Raw genomic sequence first — 20906 nt, 5'->3', positions numbered from 1 at the left:
ATAGCTTCCTTTACAGCATCTATACCTGCAATTCTGGAATTTTTGACAGAAACCTTTAATCAAGGAGCAGCGGCAGCCACTATTCTAGTTTAATTAGCTGCTATTTCTAATTATCATGTGGGAGAATCAGGATCTACTCTAATGTCCCTAGAATGTGCAAAGCTTTCCTCAAGGGTACTTTTCTGTTAAGACCACTCTTTAGAGAACCTCCTACTCCTTGGGACCTCAATCTAGTATTATCATCATTGATCCTGCCTCCTTTCTAACCAGCATTATCTTGTTTATTTCAATTTTTATCTTGGAAAACACTCTTCTTGACAGCAATTACTTCAGCCAGGAGAGTATCAGAGTTGCAAGCCTTGTTTATCCGTCCACCTTATTTGATCTTCCACAAAGATAGAGTCTCCCTCAGAACAAATTCTTCCTTCTTACCGAAAGTTTGTTCTCAAGTGAATTTAAACCAAAATATGGAATTACCAGTGTTTTTTCCGAACTATGGCAACAAGGCAGAGTATAAACTCCACCAACTGGATGTGCATAGACAGTTGTGTTTTTACTTGCATAGGACCAAAGAATTCAGAAAGTCAGACCAATTGTTTGTCTCCTATTCAGAAAATAAAAAATGTTTGGCAATCTGAAAAGTTACCTTGTCCAAATGGCTTACTGAGACCATCACATATGTCTATGATTCCCACAATAAAGAACCACCAGGGAAAATCAAAGGGCATTCAACTAGAGCGGTATTTACCTCCATTGCCTTTCAATCCAGACTTCCATTGGATTCAATTTGTGCTGCTGCTACATGGGTTAATACTCATACCTTTATTACTCATTACAAAGTAGACGCGGCCTCCTGGAACAGGGCATCCTTTGGTTCCACTGTCCTGAAGAGTTTATTCCCTTGAGCCACCCAAGAAAAAGGTGCTGGAGACTCTGTCCCAACCAGCAAGAATGAAGGCGAGATGGGACAACATAACATAAAGAAGTTATGTATTCACCATAATGTTCCATGTTTGTTGTCCAGTATCTCGCCTTCAGTCTTGCTTCCCTCCCAGCCATCCCCCTTCCTGGAGGATCTAGAGGAAATTTCTCAAAAACTGGCAGATAAGGTCTGATTCCCTTCTTGCCCTTTCTTGTTAATTTTATGACAATATGTTTCATATATTATCTTTTTGGATATTGAATATATCATAGGAACCTTTCTCCCTCAAACGAGATCTGGGGAACAGCCGCTAAGCACTATGGGATAGGACTCAGCCTCGAGCCAGTAGAAGCTCTCGAGCTTTGGTATACGGCTGAGTCAGAGCCGAGTTTTGGCTCCATACCCAACCAGCAAGATTGAAGGTGAGATACTGGACAACAAACATGGAACATTATGGTGAGTACATAACTTCTTTTTAATAGGAATTGAAAATAAGGCCGTCTCATATGAGTAAATGTATTTATGCAACTTCTGCTCTCAGGTGGCTAAGCATTCTCAGCACTGAAGCTATGATGCCTTGGAAGCCTCCAGTGAGTCAGCAGCCATAGAATCCATCATTAGAAGACATGCCTGGCTGAGGGAGCAATCCCTTCCTGAGCATGTCATATCCTCCTTAGACAAAGATTTTTGGTCCTAAGCTTGAAGCTGTCCTTTAGAAAATGGAGGATAAGGCCAAGCCATGTGAACTGTCAAGGACTTCCTCCAGGTCTAACCACCTCAATTCAGCTGGAATTATTGTACCAAACATTGGCCCTTTCCAGTCTCCCAGTCTAAACCTAGACAAAGGAAACCTTGTAGGGAAAGGAGCCAACGGCAGCACCAGCAGTCTTGATACTGGCTGTCTGACCACGATAGGCCTTTGGAATAATGGCCCCAGGGACCTAGCAGGGTGCAACCATGACTCTTGCATGGCCCTCCCTTCCCTCTAACCCCCCAAGCTGGGGGGAGACTGTTTCTTTTTCTCAAGAACTGGACCCTCATTACTGGAAATCTGTGGGTGCTAAACATCATTCAAAGAGATTATAACTCAAGTTCAAACAACCCTTGATTCACTCAGGCTTCCCAGACTTTTGTTCAAACCAAAATACAGAGGCCTTAATCCAAATAGAGCTTTTGTGTACTCACAGCTCTATGTAACCTGTTCCAAAATCCTTACAAGGAAAAGGTTTTTACTCTAGACCATCAGACCTCTGGAGTAGCAATGGGTACTCCTGTTGCTAATACATATGCTAACATCATGCTTAACCAATGGGAAAATGAATTTGTCTGTAATGCCCTGGTTTTGTTTAGATATAAAGTGTGATTTTATAAGCGTTTTTGTGGATGATATCTTCCTAATTTGGGAGGGTAATCATTCTGAATTGACTGAGTTTGTTGAGTGTTTAGGTAAAACAACCAGTTTCTTGAAACTCAGACTCAACTCATCTGACAATGAAATATATTTCTTGATGTGAAACTGGTTAAGATGGGCAATGATAACAAGTATTTTTAGGAAAGAGGGCCAAACTAATAGGTACATGCACAGGTCCAGTATGCACGCACCCCATACTTTTAAAGGTATATTTAAAAGTCAATTCTTACGAGTAAGCAGACTTAATACTAGGGATACTAAATGTTGAGAAGAGATGAATGAGATGCTACAAAAGTCTGTTGAAAGAGGTCATGAAAAGAATTTCTGGATAACATTAAAATGCATGTTATGAATAGTAGAGAGCATTCTGCTGAGCTGTATTTTAAAGCACATAATCCTGAGATTAGAAATTCAATTAGGTCAAATAGACAGGAATGCTTACGTTACATTACAGTTTACAACAGGACAACCAATCAGGTGAAGAGGACTTTTGCTAAAAATGGGAGCATCTTGGAATCTATGCCTGAAATTAAAGAAATTGTTAGTGAAAAAACGTCTTTTGCCTACAGGAATTGTTCAAACTTGAGGAAATGGTTATGTTATAAAGACATGTCAACTACTGACAGAAAATGCCACGCAGGTAGACTAGAAACATTTCCTTATTTCAGTTGTGCAAGTTGTAAATATGTATTGACTGATAATTTTTTCATGCATCCAGTAACTAAAAGGAAATATCATTTCCATTGCTTTGTAACTTGTAATATAGATAATGTTATATATCTGGCTGCCTGTGTGAAATGTACGTCATTTTATATAGGTAAGTGGACATGCACATCGAAAGATAGTATCATAGAGCATTGCTCAGAAATACAAAGGAAAGTGGCACAAATGCTCTAGCTTGGCACATTATTGATAAATGCATTGATCTTTTAAGTTTAGAGTTATACAAACTGTGCAAAAGAATCTGACGAGCAGAGATTTAAACAGGCTAGAGTTATGTGAATATAATTGGATTCTGCATCTGCAGATGAACTCTGAGCCTGGAATAAATGCTATGATTAACATCAAACCTATTTTAAAAATGAAAGAAACGTGCCTACATTAGTTACAACATGCTGTGTTTTTAAAGTTGTTTAAAAAGTTAGAATTGTTAATTATTTAGTTATTAGGCAATGTACTGAGTACATTATTTTTATGTACTGTGTTTTTAAATGATAATTAATGGGCTGTGTCACATTATTTATTTAAATGTTTTATAAAATGTAGTGTTTGAAAAAGTTTTTGTTTTTAATGCACTGAAGAAGGGTTGATATAATCAAAGCTTTTCTCGTGATTAAACATTGTTGCTTGGCATTTCAATATTCTTAGTTTTTTTCTTGTGCATAATAATACAGCCCAACCTGCACACTCTCAATTGACAGCTTGGATGATACCCTGATCCCTTTGAAGGGGTCACCTTGACAAGCAGGTCCTGGATATCCTAAAAGAGGCCAGGAGACCTACCACTAGGAAATCTTATTATGTCAGATGGAAAAGATTCATTCTTTGGTGCAGGCAGAAGGGACAAACCCTTGTCAAGTTCAGATTCCTTTTATCCTGTCATACTTATCCAGCCTTTTTGAAAATGTGTATCCTACTCCTCTGTAAAAATCCATGCTTCAGCTATTTCTGCCTGTCTTCTCAACCTCCTTTCTTTTCACATCCCCTCATGAAACAGTTTTCGAGAGGGATTTTCCACATTAGGCCTCCCAGGAAACCTCCTGTTCCTCACTGGGACCCCAGTTTCATTTGGAGAAGCTCACCCTTCCACCATTTGAACCAGTGGCTTCCCCCTGATATAAAACTCCTGACCTGGAAAACAGCCTTTTTCAGCCAGAAGGGTGTCAGTGCTTCAGGCCCTTATGTGTGTGGAATCTTTCATCATTTTTCTTCCAGATAGAGTGTCTCTCAGGGCCAGCCCTTCATATATACCCAAGGTGGTGACAGAGACTTCTTTGAACCAGACTACACTTACCTGCATTCTTTACTAACCCTCAGGACAAGATAGAAAGGATCCTCCATTCCTTCAATGTGCATGGGCAACTGCATTAGTACTTAGACAGAACCAGGAATGTCTGGAAATCAGACCAACGTTTTATGGCCTTTGCCAGTAGCTCTGAGGGGAGACCAGTTTCTAAACAAACTATTTCCAAATGGATTTCCCATTGTATCTTCTTTCGCTACAGCCATCATGGTAAGAAGCCTCCTGATGCTGTAAAGACACATTCCACTAGGGCTATTGCTACCTCTACTGCTTATATTAAAGTGGTGGCCACCAAGGACATTTGGAAGCAGCTACTTGGTCCTTAGTGCATACCTTCACCAAACATTATGGTCTTCATACATTTTCCAAGTCCAGAGCAGGATTTGCCACTGCCATTTTGCAGGGCATCCTTGCCTGTTCTTTATCTTTCCATCCACCCTCCTTTTCAGCTTTAGGAGTCATCCCTCAAGTTGAGACTGCAACAGTGAGACACGAAGGGCATAATACAGATGTGTACACTCGCCATACATATAGATGTTTATGTGTATTCACTGTTGCTGTACTCTTTCCCTCCCTCATTCCCCTCTAGCCTATGGGATAGGCTAGGACATTCACCTCCTCAGTCAGGGAGGCCCTCTTCCTCCTTCTCATTTATTCTGGAATACAGGGTCCCAGATTCCTGGCCTCAAGGACACACTGAGGGGCTCCTATTGTTGGAGGCAAGAAAGTACTGAGGTCATGGCACTGTCCAACTCCATTTATACCCAAATGTAGTGATGTCGGATAGGGCATCCATCGGCTTCAGGAAGGGGGGAAAATGTTCTCTGGTAGTCTGGAAAACCAAGGGATTCCACAGCAGGAAATTCCATAAGTCAGGACTGCAACATTGAGTACACTGTACTTTCAAGTCATTTAATTATTCTCTAAATTTTTGTTTATGACTGTGAAGTTAATAGATCACATGAATGGCAGTATGCTATTCTAGTTAATGTAATATGCTGTGAATTAGATAATACTTTTCAAGCTTGGTTTAATACTTTTTTACTGTATGACTCTAAGCTAAATGCGTGTCAGCTGTGAAAACAGATTACTATGCTTAGATGTCTTATTCAACTGTAAAGAATTACATCTTTTAAACCAGAAAATTTGTTTTTATTGTTATTGTTGAGATGTTAACTTCCCCCTCCAAAAATCTTATGGAAATTAAGAATATATGTACCATTAGGATTTTCTTACAAATGTAATTTTCATAAAACTGGAACTTCTGATTATGACTTCCACTAGGTGGACCCCCTTACTGTAGGGCCATCTCCAATTCTGAGTTGCTGTTACCCAGAGGTGTAGCCAGTATTTTTGAACTGTACACTAGTTTTTACACCACCTTCTAGAATATAGTTCTTCCACAAGTGTAACCCCACCCCATACAGAGCATGATTGCATGCTTATGGAGATTTCTCAGTCAGTATCCCAAAAAACAAGTACAACTTAAAAAAGTGTAGACCATAGTGTCCTTGGTGTATGCCTGCCTATGTCCATCCTTAGCAGGTAGTGCTTCCTACTGTTAGAAGGGGTAAAATGTCATGAGTATGCTCTCAGTAAGAGAACTTTTTTTTTAAATTTATTTGCTAAACAGGTAAAATCCCACTAGACACATGCACACTTTCAGTGGTAATACTGGAGCACTGTCTAATTAAGAAACATGTTCCAAATCACAAAGCAGGCAAATAAAGACTGATGGATTTAAATCCTGGTACTTTAGGATGAAGCTCACAAGTTAGACATAGCCTTCATATCCTGCACTAAACTACTGGACTTAAGACAAGCAACAGGAGTGAAAGTAGTTATTTCTATAATTAACACGCACCAGTTATTAATAGATTCATTGGTTCATATTTACTTACTAAATTATTGGTCTGTGAGGATCCTGAAAAGCCTTGAGATGCATTCACAAAAGGTTTATAGTTCTTGTATTTTAAGTATGAACACCCCAGGGTCCTTGTATTTTAAGTATGAATAGTCCAGAGCCAGACAGACATTACAGGTTACCCCTATACAGAAGGGACAAAGGTGCCAAACCAGGAGTCAGCTTGTGGTTTCTCATCCATTTATCCAGATTACACTTCAGTAGAGTAACAGGCAAACTTTGCTATTTGTGGAGAGGAAGATGATTTCAGAGAAACGATGTTCTCCATGGTACACATACATCCCTCCAACATGTTCTATTTATGTTGCAGAAGAGATTAAGATTTCTTGAGTGGGGGTTTATGCCACTGTTGGACTTGGATGTGCAGGAAGTCCTAAAGGATGGCATTGGCTAAGGTTCTGTAGGTACAGCAGAGATCGTCCTTCGGTAGCCTATGTTATACTAAAAAGAGAGAGACAGGGTTTTGAGATGGTCAGTATAGCTTTTATGATTTAGGCCCTTAATTTTCTTGGTGAGGAAAGCATTGTAGTCATTCATGTTGTGTCATGGTTTGGACAGGTACATACTGAGATGGGCATTATAATCAATAATAAGTGTTGAATACAGTAGAATAATCACATCCCTTGAGCTAGATGCCATACTATTGCTAATAAGTTGCACAATAAAAAAAGACTTTCTTACAATAGTGAGTAGATGATGATCAAAGGACAGTTTATTGTCTACATGGGTTACCAGGTCTCTAACTACTGGATAAACTTTCAGAGGTGTGTTGTCATTGTAATAGGTAAAGGGCATATCATGCTATTATACATGTTACATCATTTAGTTTCAACCCATGGTTTTGACAGGAGCTTTTTGTTTGTGAAAGGCCATGTAGGAGGATCTTGATGTCTTCTTGACAGTTCATGATGGCACCAATTTTAGAGTCATTTGCAAACTTGTTAGCCATAAACCCTTAATATAGGCTTTGACTTCTGAGAAGTAAATTCCAAAGAGAACTAGCCTGAGGACTGAACTATGGAGTACACTGCTAGAGACAGGATTTTTGGAGAATGTAGAGCTTCACACTCTAATTTCTTAGATTCTTTTAGAGAACCAGCTTCCTATCCATTGAGTTACATTGTGATTTGCATTTAGCTGAGTGAGTTTGTCAACTATATTTGAGTGTGAGATGGTGTTGAACTCCTTTGTGAGGTCTAGGTATGCAATGTGCACTGATTTTCCTTCATTCATTGCTTCAGTAACCTTCTTGAGGAAGTCATTCAGATTAAGTAGGCAGGATCTGCTCTTGAGAAAACTGAACTGGCTTGGGTTAAGATTTTATAGTTTACTTATCTTATTTATTAATTCCATAATAATCATTTTCATAGCCTTACAGATAAGACTGGTCAGACAAATGAGTCAGTAATTGCCTAGGTCTGTTAATGCCACATCTTTGTGCAGAGGGATGACTGTTGCTGTCCTCCATTCATCCAGCACAAAGCTTGTTTGGAGGCTGATATTGAATAGCTTCTGTAGGGGTTTAACAGGCCCTATTTCAAACTGGCCAGTAGACATCCTGGTATGTTATCTGGCCCCATAAAAGCAATGCTCTTGGCCTTGGATAGTGCTTTGATGGCTTGTACTTGGGGGGTGGGGGGGTGATCCTGAAATGTAGTGGGGATGTTGTAAAGTTAGAGCTAAACATATCCACTTGTAGATTGGCTATGTCCTCAAGGTCTGAGTATTTTATATAATTTACTATTTGCTCTTTGCAGTGCTCAGCATTGTTTCTGAGATTTCTGACATAGTTAAAGAAGGCTTTGTGGTTAAGACTTGCTTGGGTGGCTATTTTTACCTCAAATCTAGCTTTGTTTGATTTGATCAGGGTATGGAGTTCCCTGTTAAGTTTAGCAAGAATGTTTTTGGCATCTAGAGCATTGCATTTATTTTTTTAACATACAATGAGCTTTCTTGTAAAGTCTGTTTATATTTGGATTCTACCACAGGGATTTATTTTTAAATTTGACATTGCATTTACTTTAGAGGGGATAAGATGCATCTCTGCAGCTAACTACATGTGCAGAATAGAATTTGTCAGTAAAGAATTCTGTATATTCAGAGAGGTTATCAGGTTTGAATGGGATGTTGAATTTAACCAGGTTGTCACTCGATTTTAGTAGATTAGGTTTGGCATAATGTCTGAATATTGAGTTATTGGACGGTGCCTTCTGTTTCAGTCTTTTAGTAAATATGACTGATTTATGGTCCAATTTCACTAAGGAGGAAATTACAACTGGTGGAGAACAGAGCTGTTCAATATTGATGAGGAAAAAGTCTAGGAGATTTTTATTCCTAGTTTGTGTGTGAACTAGCTGGTTCAACAAATTTGGATTTATAAAGTCAAGAAGTCCTTGGGCATACATGTTAGGGGATATATAAGTCTCTCAGTTGATGGAGGGGTAGTAGAAGTCCCCTAGAAGAATGGTGTTTGGCTGAATGTATAGGGACTCCATATTAGGTAGAAAATATGGGACAAAGAAGGACATTGGGGATCTTACATAGCATTACTTATCCTGGGAAAAAAAATTGATGTTCGGGTTTTTCAAGTTTTGCCATTTTCATCTCGGGTATATGACTGTCGATCATATGGGTGTCAGGATTTCAAAATTGATCTGTTGGTAACAAATCTAAGTATAATCGTAAATTCTTTTTTTCTAAGACCCATTGCTCCTACTACTACTATTGGAACTGTCTGGGTATTATTCTTCCACATTGCCCTTGTTTCTGCCTGCAAGTCCTGGTATTTTATGAATATGTGTCTCTCTGTACGTACGACACTATAGTCACTGGGTGTAGCAGTTTCAGTGAACAATGCTACTCATGTCTTCTATTCATGGACTATGATATCTGGTTATCTCACATCTATTTCTTGAACTGTTGGTAATGGGTGATCCCATGTAATATAAACTTCATTTTCTGTAATGCTTTGTGGCTCATGTTTCCAGTGTTTTTCAGCTACTTTGGTATTATATATACAAAAAGCACTTGCAAGGTGTTGCAATAAATTCCAAAAGCTGCCAAGTGGTGAATCCCAAACAAAACTTCCTTTTATTGACACAAATACAGGCTGAAGTGCTTTCAGCCATGAAAATGGCCTTCATCAAAAACACCCATAATCCCAATGGCAAACACTTAAATACCCTTCAGTAACAAAAAATTACTATTCAATTAACCAATTAATATATTTTATACAAGTAACATAAATAAACTAAAAACACTACTATAAGACATTTATAAAACTGCAATTCTACTTGCATTTATTATATTTTGCTTTTCTACATAAAACTACTTTATAATTCACCCCACTATTAAGACCAGGTTTGTTATAGGCATTGAGCAGAATCTGCCATTTAAGCTCTTTGTATTCAAACACTCCTTCTTTGTCCCCATTGAAATCAGGAGAAACATAGTCTATTAGTGAAAACAAAAACTTTGAACACTTGGGACTTTCTAATGTATGTTTAAACAACGCGTTATTGTAATCTTTCTTTTTTATTCCATAATAATGTTAATAAATTCTTCTTCTCAGTGATCTATTGGTTTTTCCTATGTAGAAGGAATTACATGCTAGGCACTTTGCCATGTATACCACAAACTCTGAACTGCATGTAAACCTACCTGGCACTGTAATGGTTTTTCCATAGGTACTTACTTCTACATAGTGTCCCTCTGCTATAAATATGCACTATTTGCAGTCTAAACCCTTATACATACCCTTAACTACTATTACTGGGTGCACGCTTATTTTCTAGAATCTCTTTGAAATTCCTAGCCCTTTTATTAATGTATATGGGTTCTTCTCCCATATAAATTTGAAATTGATAGGTAGTAAATACTACAGTTGTTACACAAAAGGGGTGGTATATTTGTGTTACTGTAAGAAATGTCTGAAATACTACATAGGGAAAACTGAACGTAATTTAAGGGCACGTATATATGAACATAATAGAGATATTATCAAAATGAACGACAACAACGCCTTATTTAGACATACCCGGATATGTAGAGATGCAGATTTTAAATTTTGGATATTGGAAGAGGTGGTGAAGCAAGAGAGGGGGGGGGATTGGGAAACCAAACTGGAATTTAGGGAGATGGTTTGGCAGTTAAGGTTGGACGCATGTGGAAATTATGGATTGAATGACCACATATCCATCAACCCAGCCCTTAAGATTCTCGCTGATGACCCAAAGAGACATCGATAGATGGTTAACTGTTGTAACTTATGTAAACAAATAAATAAATAAATAAAATATTCAGATTCAGTCCTTATGGAGCATGTACATATAATATATTTTATTTTTATTAAGGGTGTAGCTTAAAATATAGTTGTTAACACTATTTAAGGTACAAGAATAAATGTGGTTTTAACATACAATATTTTTATACTATATATATATTTTACATACATTTTATATATATTTTTTATATTTTTATATATTTATTGGTATTTATACACCAAACTAATGTATTAATAAGAAATGAGTATTTCCTGTCACAATTTCTTTGATGATTTTACTTGTATTTAATTTTTACAACATTTATATAAGTTGGAAACAAAATTATGAAATGTTAATATCATGAATTCCTATGAACCTCTACAACTTTGTATTAACATTCAAGTGTAAATTACCAAAGGTTTGGTTCAGCATTACCTCAATGTTAATTAGTGTCAATTAATGGCCAGCCTATTAGAAGTCAAGATTAATTAAGTGTGTTTTACTTAGATGTATTTAAACTGAAGATTTGTATGTGTAACAGATTCTGATGAAGTCTCCACATGGGAGATGAAAGCGCTTAATCTGTTTTTTTTGTCAAATAAATTGGTGTCTTGAAACGTTTTACCTAGTGGTCTGTTGGACTTGGACCTTGAATTTATTGAAATTGAGTTTCCACGTTTTATTAAGAGGAAAACCTTTATTGTTACTGGAGAACAGCGCCTACAACTGCATACTTTCTAATGTATGTTTAAACAATGCGTTATTGTAATCTTTCTTTTTTATTCCATAATAATGTTAATAAATTCTTCTTCTCAGTGATCTATTGGTTTTTCCTATGTAGAAGGAATTACATGCTAGGCACTTTGCCATGTATACCACAAACTCTGAACTGCATGTAAACCTACCTGGCACTGTAATGGTTTTTCCATAGGTACTTACTTCTACATAGTGTCCCTCTGCTATAAATATGCACTATTTGCGGTCTAAACACTTATACATACCCTTAACTACTATTACTGGGTGCACGCTTATTTTCTAGAATCTCTTTGAAATTCCTAGCCCTTTTATTAATGTATATGGGTTCTTCTCCCACTGCAGCCTTAACTTCTTTATTTGCTACTAAAATTTTCCAATTATTACTAATAATTCCTTTGATAGCTTCACTGTCCACTGTGAAGATTAAGGGCATGGCCGCTTGCCAATTCTTATCCTGCTTTGCCCTTTCTTCTCCTTCCCTAGTCTCTTTTCTTGCACCTTCCAATAAATTACTAACTATCTTACTGGGATATTCCCTGTGCTTAAAAGGAGAGCTTGCATACAAAGAGCTTAAATGGCAGACTTTGCTCAATGCTTATAACAAACCTGGTCTTAATAGTGGGATGAATTATAAAGTTGTTTTACATAGAAAAGCAAAGTATAACACATGCAAGTAGAATTGCAGTTTTTATAAGTGTCTTATAGTAGTGTTTTTAGTTTATTTATGTTACTTGTATAAAATATATGAATTGGTTAATTGAAAAGTAATTTTTTGTTACTGAAGGGTATTTAAGTGTTTGACATTTTTCATGGCCAAAAGCGCTTAAGCCTGTATTTGTGTCAATAAAAGGAAGTTTTCTTTGGGATTCACCACTTGGAAGCTTTTGGAATTTATTGCAACACCTTGCAAGTGCTTTTTGTATATTCAACTGTGAATCTTCACTTGTACAGAGGCATATTTTCAGTTTGTTTTTCATTTGTACTTTGGTATTATAATATTTGCACCATCCCAAATGCAACAGTCTTGCCACATTATTATCCCCTTCATTATACAGTCCTTCTGCCATTAGTATATTACAGCCAGCAACAAGATGTGCAACTGTTTCCAGTTCTGTTTTACAAAACCTACATTTGTCTGTTTCTCCCATATGTTCAAGGGACATTGTAAACCAATGTGTACATAGTCCACTATCTTGGGCTGCCGATATTAACCTTTTGTCTTTTGGTTTAAATTCTCCTCTCCTTAACCATTCCTGCATTCGATCCTGATCGACATGAGGTTGTTCCAAGAGTTTTCTATACTTGCAACTATATTTATGCATTTTTTACATTTCTTACCTTCTCATCTGATCCTTCACCTTATATTCTTTTTTTTTTTTTTTTTTTTTGGCATATTCAGTTGCTGCCTCAGTTTTATCTACTTCTGGTTTGATTTCCATTCCCTCTTGACACCTATATGCTTCTGCTAAACTAAACAGGGAAGTCATCTTAGACTTATTCTCCTCATATTTTAAAACTTTCACTATGTTTGAGTCTTGTGAGGTCAACAGATATGTATGCAGTTCTACAATTGCAGATCCATACATGTAATCAATTTTGAGGAGGTCTATACCTCCTTCATAACAGGGAACATATAGTCTTTGTATGCACTGATTTTTATAAATCATTTGATGAGCATTAAGCATCTTTCTTGTTTTCCTGTCCAACCTATCAAACACCTTCAGGGCCAAGTCAATCACTCCGTACTGTACGTTAGGACAGGAAGAGCAAATTGATTTACAGCTTGGATTTTGTTTCTAGATGTCAACTCTGTTTTAAGTATTAAGTCAAGTGCTCTAAAATACTCCTTGTTTGTTTGTGTCTTTCGGCTTTTCCCGGTTAGGGGTCGCCACAGCGGAACTCTGGTCCGCTAATGATTGGCAGTTGATTTTTACGTACCGGCTTGCCAGGCCTGACGCACAACCTTCAATGAAGGTACGCCCATTCACGCATGTCTCCACGCAGAAGACGCTCTAGCTGAGAATCGAACCGGACAGCGTCTTACTGTGAGGCGACAATGCTACCGCAGCACCACTCCTTACTAAGTTTATTCGCATTTGTTCATGTTTTACTGTTGATCCTTCAGCAATTCCCACATATTTATACACTCCTTCGTGCTCAAGTTCTTTTATATCACATTCCTGTCCCAAACTGATGTTTTCTTGGTGCTGCAGCTTTAATGCTTTAAAGGTTGCTTTTACACATTTATCAAGATATATCATCTTAAAAAGTTTTGACTACTTGCAGCTGTGCTTTCAGTTCCTCATCTGATGAACTGTACAGTTTTAAATTGTCCACAAAAAGAAGCTGAGAATTCTTTACACTTTGTTGTTTTCTGGGAGCCAAACAGTAGCCATGACCTAATCTGTTAAGTAGATAGCTTAATGGGTTAAGGGCAAGACAAAAGAGCAGCAGTGACAGAGAGTCACCCTGGAATATCCCCCTTTGGATTTTTAGCCCTGGAATAATAAATGTTAAGTTGTCTATCTCACCTTCATTCTTGCTGGTTGGGTTCGGAGCCGATCCTCGGCTCCGACTCGGCCATCTTCAAAAGCTCGAGAGCTGATTACTGGCTCGAGGCCCCCCTATATTCCATGATGCCTGGTGCTAGATACCCAGATCTCGTCTGCCGCTTCTGCTATGAGGTTGTTCTACTGGCTCAGGTCGTATAAGCTTTACTATTTTTTTGTATTTTTTCTTATTAAAAATCTATATTGATAGTGTAGAATTAGTCGTTAGTTAGACTTTAGTATTGTAGCTAGTTTTTCTTCTAGATAAGCATTACACCTTTCCTTAAAAAGCTCATTTTAGTTACAGAGTTTCCCCTCCCCCCTTCTCTCCCTTTTCCACAGAAAGGTTCTTTCCGTTTAAGTTAGAGGTTAGCCTTTCTTTCTATCTCCCATTAAAATAAAAAAAAAAAAAATGTTTTTTCTTCTAATTAATCACTGTTAGTGTTTAGTGATAGTTTTAGATATTTTTTTTTTTTGGTTGTATTGGTATTTGTAGTGGTTTGTGGCAACTGTAGAGTGTTAACTTTTTTACTGTTGGTTACCTTAACCATCTTTGTGGAAACTTGTCCTTGGTTTTTTCCTTAGGATGTCCAAGGATCCAAAACCGTCTGGATTCAAGAAGTGTGATTCATGCTGTCAGAAGATGTCTCTGACAGATGGTCACACTTCTTGTGTTTATTGTCTGGGCACTGTGCACCTGCAGGACTCTTGTTCTGTCTGTCATGCCTTCAGTCCAAGAGTCCTGCAGGAGCGCAAAAATAAATTAATTCTGAGGGGTATGCTTAAACCCCAAGATTCACCGGCGAAGGCTCAGCCGGCAAAATTTTCCAGGCCATCTAAACCGTCGGCTCCCAGTTCGGAGCCATCGTTGGGTGAAGCCACACAAGCCATTTCGGCTCTGGCTGGAACCGATGTCCCTCCCTCCCAGTCAGCTCCGACACGGTCTTCGGAGCCGGCTGAGAGTCGAAAGAGATCCAGGTCTCCTTCTCAGGAGTCGATACGTTCGGCTCCGAAGTCGCCCCTGCTCCAATTGGAGCGTAGTCACTGATCATCCCACTCTTCTCGGTCCTCTAGACTTTCGGACCATGACTTGGAAAGAGTGGTCAGTAGGCTCTTAAAATCGCAGGCCCTAGCTAAAATGTTGTCCAGCCCTCCTCATCAGGAGTCGGCTCCGTCCACAGCTGTAGATATTCCTCCTCTGACTCTTCCTATGAGCTTGGAGCCAGAGTTTGTTGGGGTTCAAGTCATGGAACCGTCGGCGCCAATACCCTCTCTTTTGGTTCCATCGTCGGCTCCGATCCCTTCCATGGTACCTTCCCTATAGGGATCTGGGTGCCGAGACTCCCTCGTCGACTCCGAGGGGGCGAGTGGCATCGGACCCTTGTCCGACCCCGCTCTCCCTCTCGGTGCTTCGGCGCAGGTGAGCTTGGCTCCCACATCTGCCTCGGAGCCGTCTCCCTCAGTGTGGGGGGGCTTCTTGTTTCTTCAGAGCCTGAGCCTTCTCTGCGTCCGGGCAGGGACGCCTTTGAGGTGATGAGGAGTGTACTGGCCCCTGAGTCAGTCCCATGATCGACCCCATCAGCTCCTCCCCCTAGGGTGCCTGCGTCAGCCTCTGCCCCTCTTCCAGACCCCAAGCGTGGGGATCCAGCATTCCAGGACACCCCCTTGGGCGTATCCTCCTCTTCCGAGGCCTCCTCTGATCTTTCAGAGGAGCCACCTTGCAAGAGAAAATGTAAGAGGAAGCATGTTGACTCCCCCGAGTCTGTCACATTGGATATCGACTTAGAGGAGTCAGAAGGGTCCCCAAGATCCCCCTCTGAAGATGTCTCCTTCTCAGACATCCTTGAGATGCTTAGGCAGAGGGGAAACTGGACTACCCTAAGCCCTTCCGAGAATGAGTCGGTATTCCTGGATGCGTTTGGATCCCGACCTTTCACCTCCTGGGTGTCTCCGCCTTTTGACCCACTGATGTCTGTGGTGGCTCAAAAGGCATGGACGGTTCCAGACACAGTGGAACCGATCCCTAGAAGACCTGCCAAGTTCATTACTGCCCTGCAGGACAAACAGTTCTTGACCAAGGGTGTCCCTGTTGATGCCATGGTGGTAGCAGCGGCCACAAAGAAGGAATTGGCTGAAACTTCTTCATCTGTCCATCCCCCTAACAAGGAGTCCAGGACGATGGACAGATATGGGACGCGGATGTTCTCTTCAGCGATCTTTTCCATGCGGTCCCTGAATTACCTGTGCCACTTTACCTGTCTTCAGAGGGATCTCCTGAAAGAGCTTTGGAGATACCCTCCAAGATCCATCAGCTGAGGAGGCCCAGGCTAAGGCAGCCTCCCAGCTAGCTACTCTTAACTCAGTGGTAAACTCCTCCATGTGGCTCATTTCGTATATAGCCGATGGTGCGAGTAGAGCTGCAGGCACAGGCGTGGCCCTAAGGAGGCACGCTTGGATGCGGCTTTGTAACTTTGCGGAACCTTTCAGAGCGTCTTTCACCAACACCCCGTTTGATGGTTCCTCTCTCTTCGGATCACAGGTGAAAGACACCCTTACCAGGTGTGAGCAGGAAGGCAAGACTCTCTCTGCCATAGGAGTCCATTTTTCCACTCCTTCCAGACCATATTCTAAGGGTCAGAAGAGTGGAAAGATGTGGTTCCGGAAATCCCAAGGAGCCTTTCCGGACACACGTGGTGAGTTTCCCTCCAGGGACAGAGCAGGAACAATAACAGACGCCGCCCTCGTGGCAGAGGGGGTCTGCAAAACCAAGGCAGAAGAGAATCTTTCTCTGACAAGCCCTTCCAGCATCCCTGAAGGGTTGCCAGGCTGCTCACCTCTGGAGGCAGTCGGGGGAAGATTATCGCTGTACCCAAGAGCCTGGCAAGACATAACTCAAGACAAATGGGTACAGTCCGTCATGTCCGGAGGCTACAAAATTCCCTTCATTCGCAACGCCTTAAGGTTAAACAAGTCCCTTCCAGATGTTCCACCCAATATAAGGGACCAAGTAGTGCAAGAGGTCTCAAAACTGCTAAGAAAAAGGGCCATTCAGCAAGTCCCAGCAGACCAACAAGGATCCGGAATTTACTCAAGGTTCTTTTTGGTACCAAAAAAGACAGGGGACTGGAGACCCATTTTGGATCTCAGCAGACTAAACAAGTCTGTACAAAGAACGAAGTTCCGGATGGTCACGCGTCAGTCCATTTTACCCTTTCTGGGTCAGGACAATTGGATGTGCTCCATAGATCTTCAGGATGCGTACTGCCACATGAAAATGGACAGACGCTCCAGAAGATTCCTTCGCTTCCGGCTGGGAGCCAGCCAGTATCAGTTCAGAGCTCTGCCCTTTGGTCACACCACAGCCCGCAGGGTGTTTACCAAATGTATGGCAGTAGTTACCGCTCACCTGAAACGGCAAGGATTCCAGGTGTTTCCATATCTCGACGACTGGCTTCTCACTGCTACCATCAGACATCATCTTCTGCGAGCCAGAGACTGCACCATCCACACTTGCTCCAGGCTAGGTATCACAATAAATTTCGAAAAGTCTGCATTGTCGCCCTGTCAATCTATCACATTTATAGGCGCAAATTTAAATACCAAAGACATGTTAGCGAGCCTCCCACCAGACAGGGTGTTAGTGATTCGTCAGCATGTCAAGGTTTTATTAGCATGCAAAAGGATTCAAGCCAGGTTTGTCCTTCAGACGCTAGGTCTCATGGCAGCAGTGATCGTACTTGTCCCTCTAGCTCGTTTTCACATGAGGATCCTCCAGTGGCTTCTTTTCACTCAATGGTCTTTTCAGCAAATTCCCATGTCTTACATGATTATGATCACTCAGGCATGCAAGAAGCATCTTGCATGGTGGATGGTCTCCATGTCAGTACTCCACGGCAGACCATTTGTTCTCCCCCCTCCAGTGGCTACAGTGACCACAGACGCTTCCCTGATCGGGTGGGGGGGGGGCATTATCAGGGCAGAACAGTCCAAGGCACCTGGCAACCTCACGAGTATCATCTGCACATAAATGTCTTGGAGATGAGGGCCGTGCTCTTAGTGTTGCAGGCTCTTCAAGACTCTCTTCCTACCGGGCCCATTGCAGTTCAAACGGACAATATGTCCGTAGTGTGGTACATCAATAAGCAGGGCAGAACCAGGTCCTACCCCTTATGTCGAGAAGCCCTCAGACTCTGGCAGTGGGCGATCTCTTCCCAATGGTTTCTGATTGCAATGCACATCCCTGGGAGGTTCAACATCATAGCAGACAGACTGAGCAGAGCAATTCTCATGCCTCACGAGTGGTCTCTGAACCAGGTAATTGCGGACCAAATCTTCCGCAGATGGGGCCAACCTTGCTGCGACCTTTTTGCAACTCCCTTCAACAGCAAGTACAGCAACTTCTTCTCTCTCCTTCCACTTCCCGGGCATTCCTCCAGAGATGCTCTAGTCCACGATTGGCCCCAGGGACTTCTTTATGCATTCCCTCCCTTCCCCCTCATACCGAAACAAATTCAGAAGGCTACTGCTTTGGGTTGCAAAATGATCCTCATTGCCCCTTACTGGCCTCGACAAATATGATTTCCGTTCCTGCATCGCTATCTTCTCGAAGAGCCTTGGACTCTGGACCTAGTTCCAGACCTCCTGATTCATCAATCGGATGGGCTGCACCAATCCCTGCAATCTCTCCAGCTCACAGCGTGGCTGCTCCACTTCCAACCTTAGCCAGGCTCCCAGATATCTCCCCCTCTGTGCACGAAATCCTTTTGTCGTCACACAAGTCTACGACCAGAAAAACTTACGCTAGTAAGTGGAAACGTTTTTCTCCCTGGGCAGAGGCAAAAAGTATTGACCCCTTTTCAGCCCCCGTACACTCCATTTTGGAATTTCTTGCGGAGCTCTTCCATGCAGGGTCCGCTTCCGCTACAATTAGAGTTCAGTTAGTGGCAATTTCAAATTTTCACATTGGCCTATCGGAAAACAGTATCATGCCCCATAAGCTCTGTAAAGCCTTTCTCAAAGGAACCACTCTGCTCAGGCCCCCAGTCAGAGATCCTCCACCACCGTGGGATCTAAATTTGATTTTAGCTTTGCTAATTTTGCCCCCTTTTGAACCCGCAGCTTCTTGTTCACTGAAGTTCTTATCTTGGAAAACCCTTTTTCTGGTAGCTATTACTTCAGCCAGAAGAGTTTCGGAACTACAGGCTCTTTCTATCCATCCCCCATAACTCGTGTTCCACAATGACAGGGTTGCTCTTAGGACTAATCCTTCTTTCCTTCCTAAGGTCTCTTCAGAGAGTAACTTGAATCAGTCCATAGACCTTCCTGTGTTTTTCCCTAACCACTCCAACAGGGCAGAATATAAGTTGCATCAGTTAGATGTTCACAGGCAGCTACGCTTTTATTTGCATAGAACCAAAGACATTAGAAAATCAGATCAACTTTTCCTGTCGTATGCAGTAGGTAAACAAGGTCTTCCGGTCTCCAAGGTAACCTTATCCAGGTGGTTGACTTCTATCATCACATTCATATATCAACTCAGGAATAAAAAATTACCAGTCAAACCAAAAGGTCACTCCACCAGAGCTTTAGCTACTTCGGTGGCTTTTCAGGCTAGGTTGCCCATGGAATCTATTTGTGCTGCGGCTACATGGGCCAACCCACATACCTTAATTTCGCATTACAAGTTAGATCTGCTTTCCAGGAGCAGAGCTGATTTTGGTTCCACTGTTCTGAAGAGTCTCTTCTGATGTGCTACCCAGAGTTTTAGGTGCTAGGGACGCTGTCCCAACCAGCAAGAATGAAGGCGAGAGAGACAACTTAACATAAAGAAGTTATGTACCTACCATAATGTTCCATGTTAGTTGTCTTCTTTTTGCCTTCTTTCTTGCGTCCCACCCTCCATCCCCCTATCCTAGTTGACCGAGAAGAGTTCTTCTTGATTTTTTCACTGGCTGAGTCTTCTCTGGCTATTTCTTTCTGACTAGTAGTCTCTCCAGTAACATTTATGCATTCTAGGATAGGATTCCCTTATTATTATTATTATTATTATTATTATTATGTCTGCAGTTAGACTTACCAAATGAGATCTGGGTATCTAGCGCCAGGCATCATGGGATATAGGGGGGCCTCGAGCCAGTAAGCAGCTCTCGAGCTTTTGACGATGGCCGAGTCGGAGCCGAGGATTGGCTCCGAACTCAACAAGCAAGAAAGAAGGCGAGAAGAAAACAACTAACATGGAACGTTATGGTAGGTACATAACTTATTTTTTTTCCTGTATCATGGATTAACTGCAAAGTTGTTTGCCAGTGTTTCATGGTTGTTGTAATTTAATCGTTCAGAGTAGGGTGTATCTTATACATTTTAAAGCACTCTTTTATCCATGACTGTAGGATACTGTCAAATGCTTTTTTTGTAGTCTGTCCATGCCATACTTAGATTCTCCCCCTTTTTACAGTTCTCCATTGTGACTTTAACAACAAATGATCCTTTGTTCTATATGACTTTCTTTTATTATTTTTTTGGTCTATTGCCATGATTGATTTTTCTTATAAATGACTATAAACTCTATCAGCATCAATTCCAGTGTATTGTTTATAGGTCATCAGAAGGCAAGTTACTGGTCTGTAGTTTTTAGGATAGCTTGCAGGATCGCTGTTAAGTAGAAGCATTGTTTTTCCTGTTGTTAACCAGGTTGGTGTCTGTCTGGGGTGCACATAGACATAGTTCTTACTCATGTCTAAATCTTAATGTAAAGATGTTAATTCTTTTCGTCAGAAGTTAGGTACTGCATCTGAGCCTGGAGTTTTCCATTTAGGAGCTTTTCATAACTTTGTTTCAATCTCGCTGGCTGTTACTTCATCCCATTTCATATCCTGTCCATTTGAACTTCTTATTCTTTCTTTTACTTTTTTTGTCCATTTAGCATCATTGTTATGTTCCACAGGATCTTCATAGATACTTCTCCAAAGTGTATCTATTTCTTTTTTTTTGGTGGTGTTTCAATTCTTATTGCCTTGTTTCCCAGTTCTCTACAAAACTTTTTTGGGTCATCAGTAAATC

Source organism: Protopterus annectens, chromosome 13.part0 (assembly GCF_019279795.1).
Source record: "Protopterus annectens isolate FY-2018-M chromosome 13.part0, PAN1.0, whole genome shotgun sequence".
NCBI classification, from domain to species: domain Eukaryota; kingdom Metazoa; phylum Chordata; order Ceratodontiformes; family Protopteridae; genus Protopterus; species Protopterus annectens.
The sequence above is the reverse complement of the archived record's forward strand: the minus strand, read 5'-3'. Positions refer to the sequence as shown.